Source organism: Adiantum capillus-veneris, chromosome 13 (genome assembly GCF_014529385.1).
Source record: "Adiantum capillus-veneris isolate H3 chromosome 13, ASM1452938v2, whole genome shotgun sequence".
NCBI classification, from domain to species: domain Eukaryota; kingdom Viridiplantae; phylum Streptophyta; class Polypodiopsida; order Polypodiales; family Pteridaceae; genus Adiantum; species Adiantum capillus-veneris.
Genome location: NC_140943.1, coordinates 40,258,527 through 40,272,016, shown reverse-complemented (window position 1 = coordinate 40,272,016; position 13,490 = coordinate 40,258,527).

Sequence of the window (13,490 nt, the reverse complement as noted above, 5' to 3'; positions counted from 1 at the left end):
AACACATAAAGGTATTTTTATGGAAGGTAATTTGGGGTGCTCTATCGACGGGGGTGAAGATTCAAGAAAGAGGGATTGGGTTAGATCCATGCTTGGGGTGCAGGTTGGCTAGTGAAGATCTGGCCCACCTCTTCATGGATTGCCCAACTATCAAAGGCCTCGCAGGGAAAATATGCAAATGGGTCCAAAGAACATGAAAAATTGGTTTTTACAAGACTGATCTATTCCTTGAAGGGAAGAATTTAGGTGGTCCTGCCATCCTCATCAGCACTCAAATTGTAAGGTACTTTTTCTTACATAATGTATGGCAGACAAGAACCGCTGTGTGTTTGAAGGAGGTCTTGAGGTGGCAAGCTTCGCAGAAATTATACAAGAAATCAAAGTGCTAATTTAGATGCTCGGGCGCAAGCAACACTCAGAGGATTGGTCTAGAACTACTTGTGCCTTGTTGTCAGCAGAGGGTATGCCTAGGACGGGGGAAAATCTTGGCTATCGATAATTAAAAGATCTTAGAAGAACATGGTAATGGACCTTATGTATCATGGATAAGGGGGCGAGTTGGTTGGGATGGCTGCCTTGATAGCCGATGTAATTATGGTCCCTAGATTATGTCATGGCTCAACACGAGCATGACAAGACCTTGTAATTATTTGGGTTAATTAATATAATTCACTCATAATTGTGAGTTTTACTAAAGAAAGATTTCTTTGCTCCATGCATTCTTTGCAAAAGATCATTAGTCAAGGGAAGGTTGTATTTGCGGAGTTCACATCCGTTGATCCAATTTTCCATGATCTCCCAATCTAAGGTCGCTAGTTTGACTATACCACACGGTGGAACATCTTCAATGACAAAAGGACCATGCCCTTTTTTCTTGAACTTGGGTATATGCTGCTTCAAGGAGTACACTAGAACCAAATCCCCTGGTTTGAAAACTTTGGTCAGCAAATGTGAGTCAAAGATCTATTTTTGTTTTTGTTTTTGTGCATATATATGGGCAATGCCCACTAATTTTTGTTTATCTAATTGTTGTAAGTCCTTGATTTGTTCTCACCACTCATGCCCGTTCCATTCCAACTCATCTGCAACTCTGAGAGTGGGTAGAACTCCATTGGAAATATCGCATCCATGCCATAGATCAAATTAAAAGGAATTGTGTTTAAGATTGTTTTGGATGAAACTCGATAAGCCCATAAGGCTGAATGAAGATGCATCTCCCAGTCCGTTCTGCCTGAACTAACTATCTTTTAGTTAGTACAGAAATTAGGATTTTGTTTGTATGTTCTGCTTGACGATTTGCTTGAGGATGATAGGGTGTAAATTTGTATGGATTACCATAAACTCACTTAGTAGGTGTTCTATGACCTCATTGAGGAAATGTGATCCGCAATCACTTACAAGTTAAATAGGAAGTTCGTACCTTGTAAATATGCATTTGTACAGGAACGCAACGGTATTTCTAGCATTGTTCTTCCTAGTGGCACGTGCCTCTGCCCATTTCATCACGTAATCTATGGCCATAATAATATATTGCACCTGAGTTTTGTATGTTGATGGTTGTATTGGACCCACAAAGTCGATACCGCACTTAGCAAATGCGCGTACTCCCATCATAGGTCGCAGTGGCATACTATCAATTCTTGTGGGCATTTTTGCTCGTTGACATGCATCACATATCATTATGCAATTTTTGCAAGTTCCAAACAAAGAAAGAAAGATCAGATATGAGAAAGCTTTACATGCACTTAGAGACCGCCTCACCAGCCGTCAACCCAAAGATTATTTTAGTCCATAAAGCGGTGTCAAGGGACGAACAGGCGAGGAGGGGGGTAATGTTAGCAGCAAGCTAACCCGGATACCATTTTTTGGAGCTCTCTTTGTAAAAACATTTATTATTTTGATAAATCGAGAATATCGTAACTCCTATTTTTTGGATAAACTTTGTAATCGATGAACCGGGGCTACAAGCTTTTAGATTGTATCAACCCGTCATTAGTTAGAGCTCCCAAAGTATTAGTTTTGACCACCAAAAACCTTGGCTAAGGTATAAAAGCCAATTTTTGTAAGTTATTATTAAGTTTTGGATAATGAAACACACAACGTGAGCTAATGGCGCTCACTTCTCTCCTTCTCGCGCTTCCTACTCCCTCCCCGGTTGTCACATTTCCGTCACATATGTTGCACAACCGCAGGTAAGAGCTCCACGCATTGATGCAAGCATTTCACGATAATTTGTAGCTTTTGGCATCGCCGACCCGTGGCCTAATTTCATCATAAGTAGGAATTTACACTTTAAAATCAAAAACTAAGCATAGGCGGGGTATTGGGGCATCATTTGCTAAGCATTTAGATGCATTCTGGGTTGAAAACTACTAGGTCAAAAATCCACTGCTGTTAATAATTGTGATTTTTGCACTTGACCTAATTGGGATTTGAGACCATAAGCATGTGTGCTTAGGTCTTATAAACATATCCTAGAAGTTCTTTACGTTTGGATGTCATTTGATGCTGTAACGAATGTGATTTGTTTGCCGATGAGCGATTGGCTTTTGGTGATTTCAGTTGCTTGAGTGTAGCCTGAGTTAGATGCGAGTTGTTTGTTGTTTTTTAAGAGATTGACAAGCTCTTGTAGCCTCTATGCACTTGTTGAGTCAGCTTCGTCCCATGGATTGACAATTTATTTGTGGTTCTCGTTACATCTGTAATAAGATAGGAGTGAGGTTAGACACCCGTCCCACACCCAGTAATGCAAGCATGGCTAGGGCTAAATCATGTTAGCAACCAATAAATCACCATGTAATTCTCTAGAAGAATATAAATCAACAGCCAAGACATCACCATGTAACTCTCTAGGAGAATATAAACTAGTGACCAACATTTCTACTATGTCAATTGAATCGATTAACACTCAAATAGCCGGGGTAGTTTCCAAGCAATGTATTCACAACTAGTATATCAAAAGTCTAAAATTCTCTAAAGGAGATTTGAACAAAATATAGAACCTGTGAAGCACAAGCATTCCCAATAATCTCCAAAGTAGTAGGGGAAGTAAACTAATGCAGAGCCAAGAACCTTTCAACCCTCTCTATCTCTTTTAAAAAATAAACAAATCCAAGTGAGGGAACATAGAACCCTCACTTTCCCTATCTTTTACTTATAATGAAATTGTAGAACCAAAACACCTAAGCCCAAGTCTAAGTGAGGGATTGAGATCCATTCACCTTTAAATAGAAAGGGGTAAAAGGCCAAGTCATCATCTTCTTCCTTCCATAGCTAGTGATTATGTTAGGCCATATGAGTAATCATATTTGCTTCAATAAATGTACTTTTAAGAATATTTCAAGCACGAAACCAAGCAGTAAATCCTACTAACCAAAGTATCTACAAGTGAATGCATGCCTATGTATTTACTACATGAGAGTGGGTGCATAAACCATCCAGGAAAAGCCTACATTAGCCAACAACATGTAAGCAATATGAGTGGTATTGAGCCATGAACTAGGAGCAGGGAAAAATTGTATTATGCAAGGAGATAGCTCATGGAAGCTAAGAGCAAGGGAGAGAAATATCTTTTAATTATGAAACACTCCAGCATGATGACAATAAATCATCAGAGTCCTTACAAATTTACCTTTTCATATTGGCGTTAGTAGTCCACTGTAGGAGGGGAGGTGGGTACTAAAGCTGTGATATGCTCGTAGTGCAAAGTAACAAGGGCAATAGATGGTCTGGAGAGACTCACGATGACGAGGGTGGCGTGAATTAAACTCAGTATTAGGGCCATAATTGATGTCCAATTCACATCAGGAATGAAGTAATAAGGGGGCCTTATTAATGTAGTGAGATTTTTAATAAGAGGGCTAGTCCACTGGCCAAGCAAATTTTAGGGGTTAGAGTGTGAAGCAAGACAGCCCATTTAAGAGGTCAAAAATCTTAAAGCTTTAAAATTTTAATCAAAGCATTTCAAGGCCACTCCATCCAAAAATAGAAAGTGCCATGTAGAGACTTATGGTAATCATCGACCATTACATCAAAAGAGGAGATTACAAGGCAAAGGATCATGGTAAACATCCCCCAACCTCGACAACGGCCTCTTCTTCCCAATCCTCAACTCTCCCTCCTTCAAGTCTTCAAGATATTCCTTGCATTCCGGCCTTATTGTAGGCTTCTCCCTCGATTTCTATTTCAGTTCTGGTAGCTCAGGGCCGCCTTGTGACCCCATTCCCTGCAAGGAGCTTCTCTCCCTTCGCTAGTGCCCACAACAACATGCCAAAAGACACATTGATGTAGGAGCTGTCATGGACGACAGCTCCTCGTTTTGTGTGAACTGTGTTGGTCCTCTTCCATCCACTTCATCTGCTAGCACTGCAATAGATCTATCCATAAATGAGCATCAGCTCCGCTTTGTTGCTCAACCACAGGAGGTAGACATTGCACAAAACCTCTCTCTCTCTCTCTCTCTCTCTCTCTCTCTCTCTCTCTCTCTCTCTCTCTCATCGCCATGATATTGCCTCCATTAAAAAAAATTCACCACTATTGCTCTTGTGTTGCCCTCCTCCATGGCATGCCCCCTTCTTTTCTACTGTCCTCTGCACATCGGTGACCAACACATCCCTTTCTAATTGCCTCATGATCCATCCGGCTCCTGCACCATACCCATCTATAGCCTTACTTCATGTGCATTTGTAGCCTCAGGCTTCATGTCCATTTGCAACACCCTTCTCGCTGACCTTGCGGGCCATCTGCAACACTTTAAAATCATATGCATCACTGTTTTCTCTTAGCTTGAGGCCCATGTAGAGAAATATTTCCATGTCAACTCTCCTCCATGTCCACATTTTCCTCGTCCCTCCATTTTTGTCACCCTTCTTTTCCATGCCCACCTCCATTTCAAGCACCTGAGCTCACCAACGCATAGCAAACAACTCGCAACCTCCACATAGGGTGACATGTCCCTGTCGAGCAGACCAACATAGAGAGACAAAATTAAAAGGCTCCTAGATAGAAAGATCCCCTAGTCCTCCCTCTCTTTTCGTCACTGGTTTACATGTAGTTCATTGACAAAATTGAAGTCAAGGGACTAGCTGTATTGCACAAGCCCCTGCAGATGTTCCATGAGGCATGCAACCAACAAAGAAAGAGAGGCCTCAATCAAAACATGGTGCATTTGTTGTGCCATTTTTGCAATGTCCCTTGTCTACACATTGTTCTTCCCTGGATTTTCATCTGTTCTCGCCACTGCTGTTCCCATCAAGCATACAACGAAAAAATCTCTCCTTTGTCCCCAGTATCCGGGACAGATGTGTTCTCTTTCTCTCCCCCCATTTCTCTGTCCTCCATGTGCCATCCTCCCCAGTTTTTCTTCTATTGAACCAAAAGAATTTTGATAGATTCTGTTAAATGAAACATGCATGCCATCCTACTTGCTTTATAATATTTCATCCCTTGCTTGTGATGCCTCATTTTGGTGCGATCTCATAGGATGTGAATTTTTGGCACTTATTTGAATGGATGTGTAGATGCATGTGCATGGGAGTAACAAACAAGGTGCCTAATGCTGGACTTAAATAGTGCAAGACCCTGTATGCAAGTAGACAAGAATGTGGTGCAAGAAGAAGCACGATGAGTCACTACACTTTTGAGAAAGAGGTTTCAAATCCTACCAACATAGTAGAAAATGGAAGTATTTCCACATACAAGATTAGGAAGAGTACTAGCTAGATTGGCATAAAAGTGATGGGACTAAAACCTACATGTATTTTGGAGCAAGATGTTGGGGTAAAGGGCCATGTGGTCATCCTCGACTCTGGTAGCCCCCACTGACCTTATCTCTATTCATTGGTAATATAGAGGAAAAAGTAGAGAGCAACTATTGTTGCTTGTCTCCTCCATCTCCTTCCTCATTGCACTAGAGCACATTCTCTCTCTCTCTCTCTCTCTCTCTCTCTCTCTCTCTCTCTCTCTCTCTCTCTCTCTCTCTCTCTCTCTCTCACACACACACACACACACACACACACACACACACCCACACACACATGCACTCTTTAATTGATATCACAGCCGATGGCTACGATGGTGTAATTCTTGGCCTTGAGGGTATTGTGGGTCATAGTTTTCACATTGATGGCAACAAACAAGGTAGTTCGGAGCTTGAGCTCTAGCCCAAGGAGGAGCATAGAACATAGCATCATCTATAAAACAGTCTTTGTGTTTTGTATTTTTGGCCCACATCCACTATCTTGCAAATTGACTGAGCGCTCTATCTTAGAGGTAGTGAGTTCTAGAGGTATGACATTTTTGCTACAAAATTACAAGTTGGGATTTTCAATAGGTAGACACTATTAAAAATCCTAGCACAATCTAACACTAAGAGAAAAAATCCAAAACTACCAACATTGTTGTGGATTAACAAATGGAGTGTTTGTCGTAATAAAAGTGGCAATTTTTGCGACAATGGTTTGCCAATAATAAACGTGATAATGCTTGGGAAAATATATTCACGAGTACTATCGTTTATTGCTGCACCTATTACCACAGATATTATCGCTACACTGCTTCTAAAAAATAAAGGTGCTCATTTGAGCCACCGAATTTTGGGTGGCCCAAATGAGCACCTTTATTTTTGACATGCATAAACATATGAAACATCAATTGAATTTTGAAAAGTGTACATGAAAAAAATAAACAAGAGACTTGGAAATTGCAAGTTACACCTTACCTTGATATTTTAAAGTAAAGAAGAGCAATAATTTAATAAAATTACAAATAAAATCAAAATTTTAAATGAGGTTTTTGTGCCACATTTGCACTTGTTAAAAAGGACTACAAAAAAATGTCTATTTGTCCTTCTCCTCGGTCTTGTCCTCATCCACATGGGACGTACGTTTGATCACCTTGACTCTACAATAACCAAAATAAACAAATTAATAATTCAAAACAATTAAAACAATATTATTTGTCCACACTTATTGCCTATAGAGATCTGACTGCTGAGTTGAATTGCTCGCAACAAGAGATGTGATGTTTCTCCACAACCATTGCTAAGTATCAAATTTTGTGTGACGCACTTGATACTTGACCATCTCTCTAGTTGGGAGACTCAGAATAATATTTTCCTAAGTTAGCAATAGAAAAAGAAATTCATAAACTAAAACATCTTTTGAACCGGTTAAGGGTCCAATTTAAAAAAACTTACATATTTGTCCTTTTAATCTATTTCGCCTCTCGAACCACAGTGTGTGGGAGTTTGTCTGGCCCAAGCATCACGCCGTTGATTGTAGGATGAGCCCGTTGCAACTTATTTGCCCTTTTATTGCATTGCCCACTCCCATTCTGCATTTGCCATGTTGCCACCACAATGGTTCATATCTAGATTTGTGACTTGGTTGGCCACTGCATGCCATATACTTGATTGCTTGTTTTTCAATTTTTTTTGCTTCCAACCACTGTGATGAAAAACGCTCATTGGGGGAATTTGGAAATTGAGCATGCAATGCTTCCTTGACGTAGCATGCATGATCGGACTGTGGTCTCCAAATTTTAAAAAAAAATTCTTATACGTCGAATGTATAAGAGTTTGAAGATGGCGCCAAAATGCATTACCATGTGTTGTACCAAAGTCAACTTCTCTATCATACTTCACCATGTAGTAGCATCCATGCGTGCCTGGTATGGGTGCATCTGTGTCCTTGTCTTTTAAATGTGGAGCAGGATGCTCCAAAACAAGGAACTTTGTCTCCTCTCCACCACCAAAACAAGAAAAGCCAAAGGATCCCCCAAAACTCTACCTCTCACAACACTCGCTGCCCTGAGACGAACGTCGACGCGCACAACCAGAAGAGTTTTGTCAAACAGTTGTGGACTATCGATGATGCTCGAGTGAATCAGGAGTCGAATGGAATGGTGTGGGGCCCTGTGATGAAAGGGGACAAGGTCAATAAGAAGGGACCGTAGAAGGAGTGCAACACTTAATAACTATGTGACTATCATGTGAGTGCAGCAGAAGGAGTTATTAAATTTCATTTTTTCTCACAGTTTCACATACAAAAAGGTACTGTAAAAAGAAATTGGAAAAAAGATTTACAGATTGAATAAGACAAATGGTGTATTTTATTTATAAGAAGATCACATATAATATTTTTTACAAATAGTCCCTAGATGCACGCAATATATAGAATTTATACATAATGACTCCCATAAGAGGTGTCATTGGTGGGAGGCTCTAGATGTAGGAGTCCCTCCCGGGCTCCCCCATGGCATGGTCTACTCAGAGAGACTGAAGGTCGCAAGCTATTATGGAGTGTAGTGGTCAAACAATTATTTCATCAAATGGAGGTGCTCCTCTCACAAAGAGAGTGTATGCTAGAGGTCTTGATCTACCACTGGTGGAGGAACCTCGCTAGATGGTCTGGCACCTCCATAGGTGTAAGGCCATGTTTGCTAATAAAAAAACAAAATCTACACTCATTCTCCCAGAAAATTAGCTACAGATACCCTTAAATCCATTGCTTGGACTTACCCTCTCAAGACTCGGGTCCACTAGAGGCAATGTCCATGCTGTATGGAGCCCATTTGGATTTGAACCAACCAAAGAAAGAATGATTCAATTGCTTCCCTATAGTTGGTCTCTCGTCTGACATCTACATGCCTCCAGATCATCGATGAGCGAGATCGTATGTCATTGCACTTGGCATGGATTATGAGTGTATCCACACATACAACAACCATTGCATACTATACCACAATGAGCACGTGCCTACCTTGTACCTACCTCATCAGGTATTAACACATTTTTCACTAGCACTTGGCATGGATTATGAGTGCATCCACACGTACAACAACCATTGCATACTATACCACAATGAGCACGTGCCTACCTTGTACCTGCCCCATCAGGTATTAACACATTTTTCACTTATCCCTCATGCGGTGGAGCTTCTCACATGGCATGCCAACAACCACTCAAATGATGGAATGATGTGTGTCCTGGTTAATTCACTTGCATGGAGGCACATGAAGACTCAATGGCTAGAGCCTCGGCTAGAGCATCCACACTTGAGGCTTGGGCTAGTAAGCAATGGCGTCAATCCCTTTGATACCACAAGTCTACCTCATGGAGTAGTTGGCCTCTAGTGATCATCAACTACAATATTCCACCATGGGATACAACCAAGAAAGGAAATATACTTCTTTGTTTGCTTGTGCAAAGGATGTACAAGGTGGAAAATATTGATGTCTAACTTGCACCCATTTGGATGACTTATGGAGAGGCACCCGTATTGTAGATGTCTCACTTCCAAAGGAGAGGAGAGAGGCCATTGTGAGGGAAATTTTTATATGGACTGTATTGCAGAAAGGAAAATTTTGGTCATTTATGGAGACAACATGATATATGGTCAAGAGTCAAGCGCTACCCCATGGTTTTTGGCTTGAGCCTATCATCTGTGTTACATATGTCTTAAACAAGTGTCCCACTAAATTTTTGTAGTCTATCACTTCATATGAATCTTTATATGACAAGAAGCCATTATTGGTCACTTATATGTCTTTGGTTTCTTGGCATATGCATTGATGCCATTGCAACAACACAAAAAGCTAGATGACAAGGCTATTAAATACATTTTTGTTGATTATAGTGCAAAAAGTAAGGGCTATAGGTTGTATCATCCACAAAGTAAGAGAATCTTGATTTGTCAAGATGTTTTTTTTTTGTGGAAGATGTTGTTCAACCTTTGTTTGTGTGTACCAAGGAGACAAACATTAGGAGATTTCGGAGGTCTTTTGGAGGGCCTTTTGGAAGAGAGAGGAAAATAAGCTCCTCCAATGAGAGAAGAGCCTACGTTACGTAGAAAAATAGATTGATATTAACAAAAATATAAAATGTGTCTCTCTCCTCATTTAATAATCTAGTGGTCCTTGAAGACGATCACTCTCTTTCATTTACTACGAGCACCTTTTTCAGAAGGTAGATGCGGTGCATTTAATACGGCTTACGTCATCACTAGAACTCAAAAAGTCACAAAACTATCAAGTGGTGGAAGATTTTGAAACTTTTGACTGTCAGTGCGTCCGGAACGCCCAAATATCCTAGAAATGAATGTCTAATTGCCTCGCTCCGACATCCGAAGAGGCAAAAAATGTCAAAAATCCCTAAAAGAACATTTTACTAACGGCGCGCGAGGGGGCATTCCAAAATTTTGGAATGCCTCCTCGCACGCCGTTAGTAAAAAGGCCCTTTTTTTCTCTTTTTAGGGAGCTTTTTGAGAGGAAAATGTCAAAAACCCTCTAAACAGGGGCTTTTTTGAAAGATAAGTGTCCAAAAACCACTAAAAAGAGCTTTGTACTAACGGCGCACAGGGGGGGCATTCTAGACTTTTAGAATGTCTCCTCGCGCGCCTTAAGTAAAAAGCCCATTTTTTGGGGTTTTTTGATATTTTTTGCCTCTCCGGATGTCGGAACGAGACAAGTAGACATTCGTTTTTAGGGTATTTTGGCGTTTCGGACACATTGGTGGTGTCAAAAGCCTCAAAATTTAGCACTATTTGATAGTTTTTGACTTTTCAAGTTTCAATGATGACGTAAATTGCATTGAATGCGCCGCACCTGCCTCCTGAAAAAGACGCTTGCATTAAATAAAAAAGTGACCGTTTTCAAGGACGATTGGGAACATAAATCTACTTTTTAGAGTGTCTGGTTGTCCTTTTGGACGTACTCATAAGTGCAAGCATATTTTAAAAAAAGTTTCTAGAGAGAGAAATACAATTTCTTACAAGGCCCTCCAAATGACCTCCGAAATTTTCTAATGTGTGAGCTCACAAATGTTTATGATGTATTGTTGTCTTTGTTTTAAACGGTGATAACATGAATGTAAGTCTTAATGAGACACATGTACAACCTGTGAAGTATCAAATGACATCATGGATAAAGATGTAGATATACAAGATTTACTTGATGAGGGTAGGGTTGAAAATGAGGGAGCTAGAGAGGTATGCCAAACTAGCTACTAATGAAAACTTTGTGGGTGCACCTTTTTCTAGTTGTATTTGGACAAGTTTGCAACATGCCTCTTATGCATCAAATTGTTATGCCTTGGCTATGTCTAGTATGTGTGATGATTAACGGACATTGTCATTTGATGAAGCACAAAATTCAAAAAATTCGTTAGCTATGAAGCAATCTGAGTATGATGCTATTGTGAAAAATGACACTTTGTCTTTATGAGTTTGCCTCCAGGCAAAAAGGCCATTGATACTAAGTGGTTTTCCAAGCTAAAACACAAGCTTGATGGTAGTGTTGATTGTTACAAGGTTAGGCTTGTTTTGCAAAAGGCTATTCTCAAGAAAAGGGGATATACTTTGATGAGACTTTTATTTCTACTTTTTGTATGACTACCATTAGTAGCATGTGTGCATGGGCAGCCGATAATGGTTGAAATATACATCAATTGGATATAAAAACTCCCTTTTTGAACGGTACTTTGCATAAGGTAGTATGTAGCATAACCTTTTAGTTTTGTGCAAAAAGGGTAAGAAAACAAAGTGTGTAAGCTGAAAAATACTTTTTATGGTTTAAATCACGCTCTATATGCTTGGTATGAGAAGATACATGTCTATTTGACCACAAATGGTTTTCAAAAGAGTCCAATTGAGAGCACTTTGTATGTAAAGTGTACGGGTAATGTACATTTGGTCATCGCTCTTTATGTGGATGACATGTTTCTCACTGTACCAAATGAGGGACAGACTGTTGATTTTAAGGCTAACTTGAATGCATCTTTTGAGACGTCACATTTGGGGATTTTGCATCATTACTTGGGTGTATAATTTAAACAATGTGATGGTGATTTTTCTTTGTGTTAGAGTATATTAAAGTATTTTCAGTTGCTCCTCCATACCCAAGGATTTGCAACCTCTGAATACATTGCATCAGCTCTAATCGAGATTCTCCCATTGAAGCCAAACACAAGCGTCTGTAGGGCTTGCATGGCTAGATGTTTTCTAATGAAACCTGGCGGAATCATGACAGTGATAGCCTCCACGACTTGCACGTGTTGTGGCAGTGACTTCTTTAGAGCACTAAAAGCTTGATCTGCTGGCCCATCTTTGACTACCCCATTTCTTTATACCTATGAGCAAGTTCTTTTGTTACCATTTGAGCCGGTGTCTAGCTACTTGTTAGCTTCCTTAAGCTCTTGCTCAAACCAAGTTCTAACATTCTTCACGTTCTCATGGCTTGTAACACATGAAGTCTCAGCAATTGAAAATTCAATGCAAACCTTAGAATCAGGATCCTTCAAGATATTTGCAAATATATTCCTAGTCTCAGAGCTGGAGAACCCGGTGCTACCTTGTTTTTATCTACACAGATCATGCCCTGAGTCTCTCACATGCCTTGAGGGTTTTCACCTCAAAATTGTAACCTTTACAATTTTTTTCAACCATGCTTCCCTTTTTTCGAGCAGAGCGGCCATTTTTAATTGATCCCGCTTCATTAGCCACCGGGGTCAAACCCCTTGTCGAAGCACCACCCCCATGGAGGCTTCATTCGATGGTCGTGACGTTGGCCTATCACCCTCATCCATCGAGATGATTTCTTCATTTGGAAGGATTTTCTTAGCCACGAGTATGTGTGAGAATTTGATAATGTCCTCCTCCATGGGGTGCATGTCCACCTCCATTGTTAGCCACGCTAAAAAGAAGCCCAAAATGCGGTTAAGGGACAAAGGGCTTAGAAGCCGGGGGAACGACCCCTATAGGAGGGGATACAAGCCAAAAAAAAAAAGCATTGAAGCTGAAGTTAAATGCCGCTTAAAAATAAAAAAATGTCGAAGATAGCCTAAGTGTAGCCAGAATGCCACTTAAGATACATAAAATTGGTGCGCCCAAGATAATGTGATGAGGACATGGGCAATTTCGTCAAACTTTAGTGTGAATCTCGAGTCCATGCTGACAAAAGAAACATGAGCTGTTCTGGTCGATTGATGAGCTTGGCACAGCAGGATCCTGCGAGCTGCTTTGGTTGGTACCTTGTAAAATATGCTATACCTGAATGCTTACACTAAGCCACTTCTGTGCTTGGGATTTCTCTTTTTGACTGCCTTAGCAGCATGCAAAGGCCTTAAGGAGTCCGCCTTAAGAGCATGGCCTCAGCCCTCTCTATTGGTCCTCAACTCTTATGCAGATCATCAACTCCCCTGTGAACCCTCAACCCTTTCCATCGCTCAAACCTCGACTAATAATCTTATTATAAGTTTGACTACCACTAGGGAAATTTCAGACTCTCAAATGGGCCCTATAAGGACTTTGACTTTCTCCCTCTTGTCCGCATGGTAAAATTTTTACAAATGAAATCAAATTTTTTTAGACCTTTTGGATTTAGAATGTACTCATCAAGATCTATCCATTGGTATATAGCATGCCATCAGATTCCTTATATTCTAGAAGATTCCATTTTTTGATGTGAGAACTCCGTCGTATAAATGGAATCTCTCC